This window comes from Leuciscus leuciscus (assembly GCF_965113295.1).
Source record: "Leuciscus leuciscus genome assembly, chromosome: 8".
Lineage (NCBI taxonomy): Eukaryota > Metazoa > Chordata > Actinopteri > Cypriniformes > Leuciscidae > Leuciscus > Leuciscus leuciscus.
Window position 1 is genome coordinate 44,165,904 of NC_138732.1, and position 12,417 is coordinate 44,178,320.

The 12,417-nt window shown below is 37.6% G+C and overlaps 1 protein-coding gene and 1 pseudogene across 2 annotated transcripts in view; one reads left to right on the forward strand and one right to left on the reverse strand.

Annotated features, from left to right (window-relative positions):
• LOC309504515 (uncharacterized protein) overlaps positions 1-12,417 on the forward strand; it is a 228,065-nt gene that overhangs the window by 92,551 nt on the left and 123,097 nt on the right. The window lies entirely within an intron of this gene.
• Positions 10,998-12,417, reverse strand: part of LOC309504504 (NACHT, LRR and PYD domains-containing protein 3-like) — an 82,791-nt pseudogene continuing 81,371 nt past the window's right edge. The window contains exon 11 of the transcript XR_014211818.1: positions 10,998-11,371. The product of XR_014211818.1 is annotated as an NACHT, LRR and PYD domains-containing protein 3-like (transcript). The remainder of the gene's footprint in view (positions 11,372-12,417) is intronic.

Consider the following 12,417-nt stretch of genomic DNA (forward strand, 5'->3'; position numbering starts at 1 on the left):
CCTCTCAGACTAACCTCTGTCAGAAACACACTCCTCTCAGACTAACCTCTGTCAGAAACACACTCCTCTCAGACTAACCTCTGTCAGAAACACACTCCTCTCAGACTAACCTCCTGTCAGAAACACACTCCTCTCAGACTAACCTCTGTCAGAAACACACTCCTCTCAGACTAACCTCTGTCAGAAACACACTCCGCTCAGACTAACCTCCTGTCAGAAACACACTCCTCTCAGACTAACCTCTGTCAGAAACACACTCCTCTCAGACTAACCTCTGTCAGAAACACACTCCTCTCAGACTAACCTCTGTCTGAAACACACTCCTCAGACTAACCTCTGTCAGAAACACACTCCTCTCAGACTAACCTCTGTCAGACACACACTCATCTCAGACTAACCTCTGTCAGAAACACACTCCTCTCAGACTAACCTCTGTCAGAAACACACTCCTCAGACTAACCTCTGTCAGAAACACACTCCTCTCAGACTAACCTCCTTTCAGAAACACACTCCTCTCAGACTAACCTCTGTTAGAAACACACTCCTCTCAGACTAACCTCCTGTCAGAAACACACTCCTCTCAGACTAACCTCTGTCAGAAACACACTCCTCTCAGACTAACCTCCTGTCAGAAACACACTCCTCTCAGACTAACCTCTGTTAGAAACACACTCCTCTCAGACTAACCTCTGTCAGAAACACACTCCTCTCAGACTAACCTCTGTCAGAAACACACTCCGCTCAGACTAACCTCCTGTCAGAAACACACTCCGCTCAGACTTACCTCCTGTCAGAAACACACTCCTCTCAGACTAACCTCTGTCAGACACACACTCCTCTCAGACTAACCTCTGTCAGACACACACTCATCTCAGACTAACCTCTGTCAGAAACACACTCCTCTCAGACTAACCTCTGTCAGAAACACACTCCTCTCAGACTAACCTCTGTCAGAAACACACTCCTCTCAGACTAACCTCTGTCAGAAACACACTCCTCTCAGACTAACCTCTGTTAGAAACACACTCCTCTCAGAGTAACCTCTGTCAGAAACACACTCCGCTCAGACTAACCTCTGTCAGAAACACACTCCGCTCAGACTAACCTCCTGTCAGAAACACACTCCTCTCAGACTAACCTCCTGTCAGAAACACACACTCCTCTCAGACTAACCTCTGTCAGAAACACACTCCTCTCAGACTAACCTCTGTCAGAAACACTCATCTCAGACTAACCTCTGTCAGAAACACACTCCTCTCAGACTAACCTCTGTCAGAAACACACTCCTCTCAGACTAACCTCTGTCAGAAACACACTCCTCTCAGACTAACCTCTGTCAGAAACACACTCCTCTCAGACTAACCTCTGTCAGACACACACTCCTCTCAGACTAACCTCTGTCAGAAACACACTCCTCTCAGACTAACCTCTGTCAGACACACACTCCTCTCAGACTAACCTCTGTCAGACACACACTCCTCTCAGACTAACCTCTGTCAGAAACACACTAATCTCAGACTAACCTCTGTCAGAAACACACTCCTCTCAGACTAACCTCTGTCAGACACACACTCCTCTCAGACTAACCTCTGTCAGAAACACACTAATCTCAGACTAACCTCTGTCAGAAACACACTCCTCTCAGACTAACCTCTGTCAGAAACACACTCCTCTCAGACTAACCTGTCAGAAACACACTCCGCTCAGACTAACCTCTGTCAGAAACACACTCCTCTCAGACTAACCTCCTGTCAGAAACACACTCCTCTCAGACTAACCTCTGTCAGAAACACACTCCTCTCAGACTAACCTCTGTCAGAAACACACTCCTCTCAGACTAACCTCTGTCAGAAACACACTCCTCTCAGACTAACCTCTGTTGTCAGCCTGTCCTGCCACTGTCACTTTTTTGATTGAATGTCTCATATTTTGGAGCGCGCTGTGGGTTTGAAAAGCAAAACGCACCAAACAAAGGCTTCATGTTTTTACTCTAATCTCATTTCATATCATCATAACGAATGGAAACATTTGAAGTAACATATGATAATCAATATATTTTTCTCTAACGTTCTTGTTACTGAAATCTTTTTGAAGATTTATAGGCTGCTATAGGCTATTGTTATTATTATTTTATGCAGCACTGCGCGGAGCCTATGCCTACAAGGCACAACAAACCTGGTGTTCATTATACATTATTGGAAACATTTGTGTGTGTATTCTGTGAATTTTAAAAAGCAATTTTAACCAGAAAAATATAAAATCTATTCCCAAAATCATGCAGCCCTATAGTTTCTCTTGATATCAGTATGGTCACAGGTTTTTTTTTTTTTTTTTACAGGGACCAGATGCCCCACGGATGAGTCCTGTTGACTTCAGGTTCACATGAGTCTCTGTACATGAACATGGTAAAGTGAAAATTAAACACCTTGGAAATGAAAGGTATGTACAATGTTTTTAGGAATGGCACAAAGGTCTCTGTCTTTGGATCATTGTTTTCAATAATGTGCTTTTTTGTCATTTGTTGTGTATCTTTGGATTATGTTGTGTTGTAAATAAATCCAAACAATCTAAAAGCCATTCTTTTTTAAATCTCCTCATTCTTTGTGCAAGGTTGCTCAGAATGACAGGGCCTGATCGCTCCTAATAGGGCCATTAGGGGAGTGTCTTTGTCTTTTTCAGGTGTGAAAGCCATACATATTAATGATGTGATCACGCCTACTCGCATAAGGCTTTCTTACAGAAAACACGTCTTACAAATTTTAAATCAATATATTGTCTTATCTGAATGAGCAGTCAGGGTGATTTTCACATAGTTTTGGAGCAAATATTCTAGGCTACGTGATACAATTTTCAAAAGTCTTGTGAAGAAATAATCAGTATAGGTTTCATGGCCAATTTTTGGTTTTTGTATTTTCACAAACCACGCATAAATGTCATTATCTCAAAACTACAAACTTTTACATACATGCTGCTGATATATTATTGTAGCAGAGTTTGTGCTAAATACAGTGTAATCAGACTTTAGCCATGAAAATGACACAAGTAACAGAAATAAGCACAAATGTCAGAGCATGTCAGACCACCTCCAGGGCCAGAAAACACCTCAGACCCCAGAGGGTTAAGCATATGGCAGAGTAGAGAAAAATTTAATAAAAATAAATAAATTACCTGCTTATTTCACTAGCTCTGGCTTATATGGCTGTTCTAACGCCCTCATCTGAGGCCGTCGCATCCTGGTGACCAGGAAGAGAACTGCAAAGTAACTATAATCAGCCAGTAACAGTGAAAACACAATCATTTATGTGCCCATCTCATGCTGTATGTCACATGACTTATTAAACCCTCAGTGATTCACAAACCTCACTGACCGTCCAAATCACTCAGTAATCAGACAATTCTGTCCAAATACAATGATTTACTCTTACTTTGTTAAAGAGATGTTTAAGAGATTTCATGAGGCAAACTCTGATGCTCTATAATTTCTAACATAATTTAAATGGTATAATTTAATTTGGTTTTCGAAACATTTTGAAGTTGCTAAGATAAAAGTGTTAAAAGCCTTAAAGGAATAGTTCACACAAAGATATACACTCTGTCATCATTGATTCACCCTCATGTAGCTTTAAACCTGTATTTTTCTTTCTTCATTTCTTTCGTCTGTGGAACATAAAAGATTTTTTGAAGAATGTTGGCAACCAATCAGAGACACTGAGATATTTCTCAAAATATCTTCTCTAGTGTTTCCTCAGAAGAAAGTCATACATGTTTGGAATGACATGAGGGCGAGTAAATGATGACAATTTACATTTATTTTGGGTAAACAAGCCCTTTAAATAAACATACACTGGGACAATTTCTGTCTTTATATATTAGACCAGCATGATTTCTTCTCAAAGAAATCTGACGATCGCTCATACGCTTTTATGTTTAACATCTAAACTTAACCGTTTTAAAGCATTAAGAATCTCTCTGGATCTGCTAATGTAGCTTCAATAATACTCATAACAAGCAAGTGAACTTTTCAAAGAATAATTGTTGCTCTTAAATGTATATTTATAATTTTATTTACATGTGAATGTGGTGAAAAATATCATAATTTCTAAATAAAATTTGACTATCTAGACCAGAGTAAATGAAAGGTACATAATAGTAAAAATGTTTAGTTGGTGTGTAGAGAAGAGACTCCATCCACAGAACAAAGACAATATACTGAATATCTGTACATTAGCAACAGACACACACATAGCTAACCTAATATAAAATAAAACAGAATAACAAAGACAAATATATTCTGTGCATAAAATGTAGGTGAGAATGTAAAAAAAAACACACACACATTATATATATATATATATATATTAGTCATGGCCAAAATTGTTGGCACCCCTGAAATTTTTCCAGAAAATGAAGTATTTCTCACAGAAAAGTATTGAAATTACACATGTTTTGATATACACGTTTATTTCCTTTGTGTGTATTGGAATAACACAAAAAAACAGAGGGAAAAAAGCAAATTTGACATAATTTCACACAAAACTCCAAAAATGGGCCAGACAAAATTATTGGCACCCTTAACTTAATATTTGGTTGCACACCCTTTGGAAAAAATAACTGAAATCAATCGCTTCCTATAACCATCAATAAGCTTTTTACACCTCTCACCCGGAATTTTGGACCACTCTTCTTTTGCAAACTGCTCCAGGTCTCAATATTGGAAGGGCACCTTTTCCCAACAGCAATTTTAAGATCTCTCCACAGGTGTTCAATGGGATTTAGATCTGGACTCATTGCTGGCCACTTCAGAACTCTCCTGCACTTTGTTGCCATCCATTTCTGGGTGCTTTTTGAAGTATGTTTGGGGTCATTGTCCTGCTGGAAGACCCATGATCTCGGACGCAAACCCAGCTTTCTGACACTGGGCCCTACATTGCGACCCAAAATCCTTTGGTAATCTTCAGATTTCATGATGCCTTGCACACAGTCAAGGCACCCAGTGCCAGAGGCAGCAAAACAACCCCAAAACATCATTGAACCTCCACCATATTTGACTGTAGGTACTGTGTTCTTTTCTTTGTAGGCTTCATTCCGTTTTCGGTAAACAGTAGAATGATGTGCTTTACCAAAAAGCTCTATCTTGGTCTCATCTGTCCACAAGACGTTCTCCCAGAAAGAAGTATTTTGGCTTACTCACGTACATTTTGGCAAACTGTAGTCTAGCTTTTTTATGTCTCTGTGTCAGCAGTGGGGTCCTCCTGAGTCTCCTGCCATAGCGTTTCATTTCATTCAAATGTCGACGTATAGTTCGCGCTGACACTGATGCACCCTGAGCCTGCAGGACAGCTTGAATTTCTTTGGAACTTGTTTGGGGCTGCTTATCCACCATCCGGACTATCCTGCGTTGCAACATCGTCCACATCCAGGGAGATTAGCTACAGTGCCATGGGTTGCAAACTTCTTGATCATGTTGCGCACTGTGGACAAAGGAACATCTAGATCTCTGGAGATGGACTTGTAACCTTGACATTGTTGATATTTTTCCACAATTTTGGTTCTCAAGTCCTCAGATAGTTCTCTTCTCCTCTTTCTGTTCTCCATGTTAGTGTGGCACACACAGAAACACAATGCAAAGACTGAGTCAACTTCTCTCCTTTTTATCTGCTTTCAGGTGTGATTTTTATATTGCCCACACCTGTTACTTGCCCCAGGTGAGTTTAAAGGAGCATCACATGCTTGAAACAAACTTATTTATCCACAATTTTGAAAGGGTGCCAGTAATTTTGTCCGGCCCATTTTTGGAGTTTTGTGTGAAATTATGTCAAATTTGCTTTTTTCCAGTTTTTTTTTTTTGTGTGTTGTTCCAATACACACAAAGGAAATAAACATGTGTATAGCAAAACATGTGTAATTTCAATACTTTTCTGTGAGAAATACTTAATTTTCTGGAAAAATTTCAGGGGTGCCAACAATTTTGGCCATGACTGTATATATATATATATATATATATATATATATATATATATATATATATATATATATATATATATATATACATACATACATATGTAAATTTCAAATTGTTGACTATATATCATATGATACATTTGTGCTATACTTGACAATCACATTTATGATTAGAAACATTTTAATAATAATGTATGAGTTCAATCCAGACATTAGGTTTCCACAAGATTTCTGCGGACAGACTCATCTGAGCTGCTTCATCCTCTGTTCCACCTTTAAATAACACTAAACTATCTTTTGGCTGAATACTAAACCAACATTAATCATTCAATATCACGTGTTTCTGATACACATGCTAACACAAATGCTGCTTTATTTAATTGTAAAGTCTGAGTCTCTTCCTCCTGTATGAATCACATTCACACATTAATCACACGTTTATTTCTCCTCACAGACAGTAATGAGTAGGGGTGTAACGATTCGTTTTAACAACGATTCGATTCGATTCACGATTCATGGTTGTCGATACGATTCAAGGACGATATTGGTTCATTTAGAACGATACGATCCGAAATGATTCAGTGACTTGAAATCGATTCAGTGACTTTTTAGCCAAAAATTCTTGTAAGTGAATCAGGTATCAATTAATTATGGATATAAACAAACAAGTAAAACACAAATTAATGTCAAATGTATGGGATCAAATTCCCGCCAAATATATAGCGGTCACGTATAAAAAAATAATAAGCGTGAATCAAAAATTTAAAAACACATGTAAAAATATATTGCACAAACTGAAAAAAAGAATGCAAAATGATCAGAATAGCAAACAACGTGGTCACGGATCAAAATATAATAAGCGTGAATCAAGAAATAACAAGCATGAATAAAAACTTTAAACACATTAAAAGTTATTTTGCAGAAAACTTAAACTTATGGTCATGTTTTCTTAAAAAGTATGTTTTCCTTGGTTTTATTACTGTGTTCTTTGTGCTTTCTTGCATTTTTTGCTCATATTTTACTCTTTTGTACACTTGTGCTGTTTTTCTCTTCGCTCTTCTTTCTATGTTCTGCGCTTGCTTTCCCAAATGTTGCAGTTCGAGTTTCATGTAAATTAGGGCGGGCTTAAGCGTCACCATTGGTCCACTAGTTCTAGATTGACAACTACTCCTCTAGCCAATCAATCGAAGAGGGGAGTTGACGTCACACCAATGCGACTCGTGGCTACTGATGCTTATGTAGGAGTACAAGCTGTTTATGTTTGTACAATTTCTTCAATTCCATTATAATATACTAAAATGTTATTTTTCTAATACTTTTATATAGCCTACTGTTCAATTTCTTATTTGTGCTTTGTTATGTGCATTTATTAAATTATTTTCGCTTGGCATACCAGCGTGATTACGTCACCGCACACTTCAGTGGGTGGTGCGCGCCCGTGATGCACTTCATTCTGAGTAAATATAACAAAAAAAAGAAGCACTGCTGCGCTCTCTTTTATTAAAAAAAGGACAACACTTAAGGTGTTTGGGGTCATTTTGACCCCAAACTTTTAAAGAGCAATTGCATAAGGAAATATAATTTTTTTATATGGAAAACTATATATCTTTTTTTTTATTTACTTCTAAACTATCCATTTATGCTGTGTTTTTGTGGAAATTTTGAAGTTTTTTACCTATTTACTGCACAAATACATAACTAGGCCATAAATTGGCTCATGAAAAATGATTTTTAAAAGAAAAAATCACTTAAATGATGATCATAATTAAATATAAATAGTTTCTGGACATTGCTCTATGTGTTAGGGATAGAACACTGCCATCTAAAGGTTAGTTGAAAAACTTTATTTCTTATAGGAAAGGAATTAAAGTGCAATGGCCAAATATATCCAATAGAGGGCCATAGAGAATCATTCATTCAACAAGCTTGTTCCATGTTGCATATGTGACATGTGTGTGTTTGTGTGTGTGTGTGTGTGTGTGTGTGTGTGTATGAGATAGAAAGTTCGTTCCACTTTGGGTTTATGCTCTAGGACCAGACCTTGATTTAAATGTAATTTTTTTTTTTACATTTATGCCAGTTTTGTTTATTTTATTTGCCAATTTCTATAAAAATACTCTCTGTTGCAGTGACATACATGTGTGTGTTTGTGTGTGTGTGTGTATGAGATAGAAAGTTCGTTCCACTTTGGGTTTATGCTCTAGGACCAGACCTTGATTTAAATGTAATTTCTTTTAGATTTATGCCAGTTTTGTTTATTTTATTTGCCAATTTCTGTAAAAATGCTCTTTGTTGCAAACACATACATTTGTGTGTTTGTTTATGTGTTTGTGTGTGTGTGTGTGTGTGTGTGTGTGTGTGTGTATGAGATAGAAAGTTCGCTCTACTTTTTATTTATGCTCTAGGACCAGACCTTGGTTTCTATGTAGAAAATTTCAGATTTATAATGGATTTACTTTTATTTTTTTGACAAATAAAATTAAAAAAAGTCATTTTTTTCATTTTCCCATTCATTTTCAATGTGGGGTCATTTTGACCCCAAACACCTTAAAAGGTAAAAAAAAATTTACACACCTTTAGGACAACCAAATCAAGCCCAGTTTTTTTGTGCATGTTTAGATAGATTATTTAGGAAAAGTTCCAGAGTTTCATGCCCCTGAGATGAAGTTAACACTTTTAAAAAATGAAGGAAAAATCCATTGGGGTCTGTGAGACCCCAAACACTGATTAAAGGTTAAATTTTTCTTTAATCCTTACTCTTTTTCAGGAGTGCTGCACTTACTTATACAGGGGAAGACGGCAGTTCAAATTAACTTTACAAAGACTTTCAAGCAGTAAGCTATCTGAACTCTGGACATAAATAATTCAATTCATCTTTTTTGAGATACATGAGAATGTTAATGTGCACACTGGTAATTGGTGTTAAACAATATTACTTGGCTCATGATGTCAATATGCTAAGGCTGCTGTAAGTAAAACATCCTGCAGTTATGAAACACTACAATTCGTTGCAAAAACTAAGTTAAAAACGGCCATTGTCTGAAGACTTTAGGACTTTGACCTGTCAGCGCTACGCATTGCCTACCTATTTTTTTTATTAACCTCGCCAAATTTGACAAGATTATTGAAAATGATTGTGTTACAGAGAAGATAGAAACCAGTTGAATTTAATACAGTGATTTATTACAAACTTATTGTGTTTACTTACATAGCTACATAATTGCATATTACTTTAGGATTAATGTTTTAAATATAGCTTAAAATTTGAATACAGCAACATCTCCATCAGCGATAGGTAACGTTGTTTCTAGAGTGCCGCTGTCCTGCAGAGTTTAGCGTCAACTCCGATTAAAAACCTGACCTGTCTTAAATATCCTAAAGACGATGATTAGCTGGTTCAGGTGTGTTTGATTAGGGTTGGAGGAGCTAAACTCTGCACCCAGGACCGACATTACCCATCCTTGTTATTGATTAAATATGAAAGTAAAACGGCCAGTAGGTGGTGGCAAGTTACTGCTCGGAGAAGATCGACGCTCGCGGTGCCAGGTCCAGTGCATTAGAGGTGAATGATGGATAATCAGACAGGCATAACTGTAACAGGTCATCGTTAGGATGACGAATTATACCATATTGCCAGGTATACGTACATACCGGCAACAGGTTGAGTTGCAGGCACACATGCAGTTTAAAGGTGTCCTGCCACGGAAATTTTTTTGCCAACTGAGTTGATTCCCCTGTATAACAAGTAAGCATCAGTAGCCACGAGTCGCATTGGTGTGACGTCAACACCCCTCTTCGATTGATTGGCTAGAGGAGTAGCTGTCAATCTAGAACTAGTGGACCAATGGTGACGCTTAAGCCCGCCCTAATTTACATGAAACTCGAACTGCAACATTTGGGAAAGCAAGCGCAGAACATAGAAAGAAGAGCGAAGAGAAAAACAGCACAAGCGTACAAAAGAGTAAAATATGAGCAGAAAATGCAAGAAAGCACAAAGAACACAGTAATAAAACCAAGGAAAACGTACTTTTTAAGAAAGCATGACCATAAGTTTAAGTTTTCTGCAAAATAACTTTTAATGTATTTAAAGTTTTTATTCATGCTTGTTATTTCTTGATTCACGCTTATTATATTTTGATCCGTGACCACGTTGTTTGCTATTCTGATCATTTTGCATTCTTTTTTTTCAGTTTGTGCAATATATTTGTACATGTGTTTTTAAATTTTTGATTCACGCTTATTATTTTTTTATTCGTGACCGCTATATATTTGGCGGGAATTTGATCCCATACAAATGCATTCACATTTTATTTTAATAGGTAGGACTGAACGATTATGACAAAAATGATAATTGTTGATTATTCTCTTGAAATTGTAATTGTGATTATTAATTATGATTATCACAACATTGAATGATGTTTTGAATAGTTTGGCTATGGGACCCACATTTCCCCATGGTCATCAAGCCGCAACCCACCTTTTTAGGAATTATATAAGCCTATTATAATACATTTGTTTACACAAAAATTGTTGACACACAAGTTCTGTCCCCCTTTACTTAACAAAATTTTTTTTAAGAATATGACAAATACTGATAGACAGTAGGCACTGCGAGGTTAAGCTATTAAATAGCAGTCCCAAACTAGTTTTTGTTAATACAATCTTGGTATGAGCCACCACAGTCATATAAAAATATACAAAATAACCAGTAAGTGGCATTTTGTTATGGAAACAAACAACAATTAGGCTACCATGGTGATACACAATACTTAGAAGCACTGGTAAAGAAACATGGAAACTGCTCCTGATAAATAGCAACACACATGGCGTACCAATAACGTAATTTATTGGTATTTTACTTTTATTTCTTAACTTACTAATTTACGACGTTGCATTCTCGTATGACTTTAGAGAAGTGATACAGCGCGCTCCGCCGCATTGTAGCTCCTGCAGTGTAGCGGCTGAGAGGACAGGAAAATCTGTTTTTCTGAGGTGAGAGACTTTGCGCCTCTTGTTGTCTTTGAGCTGCTGCTGGCTGAATCGAGTCACGTTTAACGCCTTTATCATTAAATGTGCAAAAAACAAACAAAAAAACATCCATATAAAGTCTAACGTGCTTAAATCCAATGCGCTATTTCCTAGTATCGATACAATCGATTCATTACCTTTTAAAACGATATTAGATCGATATATGTCATCCGGAAGGCCAACTTGCCGAGCACAGATCGATCCAGTTGGATCGTAGGAATATAAATCGATACATCGATGTAGTTGATGAATCGTTACACCCCTAGTAATGAGGCTCTTCTGTGGATCTCCTGATGGTCACTGATCCTCTCATCTCCGTTTCACAGATTTAAACTGATGTAATGATTTATTAGGGATGTTTGGTGATTAATCTCGATCTATTCTGTAAGGAGAAACCAGAAGAGAAAACAATCAGTGTTCAGTGGAACAAAGTGCAAATTACTTCTTTAATGACTTTCCATTATCCTGCAGAGATATTTCTCCAACAATATTTGAGTTTTAAGTATAATAGATTTAAAACATGAATGAGGTTCATATGTGTGTGTGTGTGTGTTAGGGTGACCAGATGAGATTGGCTGAAATTCGGGGGCGGGGGGTGGGTGGGGGGGGGGGGGGGTCTATGGGTCTGGGGTGACGGGATGGGGGGCTTCTATGATATCAGACTATGATGTAGCCTATAATAAAAGATAATGAATTTCAAACCTGAACCAAACATATTTTTATTCAAAGATCAACAGTCTGTCATTATTCTGTATTGACAGGTGCAATATTTGAAAATCGATCATATATATATTTTTTATTACATTTATATCTGCATATGTAAAAACTTAAACTTTCAAACATCAAAATGTCATTTATTAATATGTTTTCATGTCAAAATGACATACAAACATCTTTTCCTATTCTATTTTGCAGGCTTGCGTGTCGCGTGAAAAATAGGCGTCGGTTCTGTTTCTAGCATGCACGCGTTTTCCGCGCGGCTCGAGGCGCGCCTGAGACGCGCGTGTCACGCAGGCAGTGTGCAAGCTCTAACCTGTTAACAGGGAGCCGAAATAAAAACGGACACGCCTCGCAGCCAGTGTGTCGCCGGCCTCATCCTCCGCAGACAGTTTTTAATGTTTATAAGACAATAACTACTCAAGATTTTGCTTTAGTATAATTTTCGGGACAATTAGGGCCAGATTCGGGATTCGGGACAACAGTTTAGATTTCGGGACTGTCCCGAATTTTTCGGGACGTCTGGTCACCCTAGTGTGTGTGTGTGTTGGTGTGACTGCAGAAGGACCTGCGACTCCTATTGAGTCTCTGTAAAGGAGAAACACACACTGATGAGTGTACGGCATATGGGATAAACCACAGCGAGCAAATACTAATGTTACTTTCGGTTAAAACCTTTCAGTTAAATCTCCACGAGTTAAAGTCGTTTGT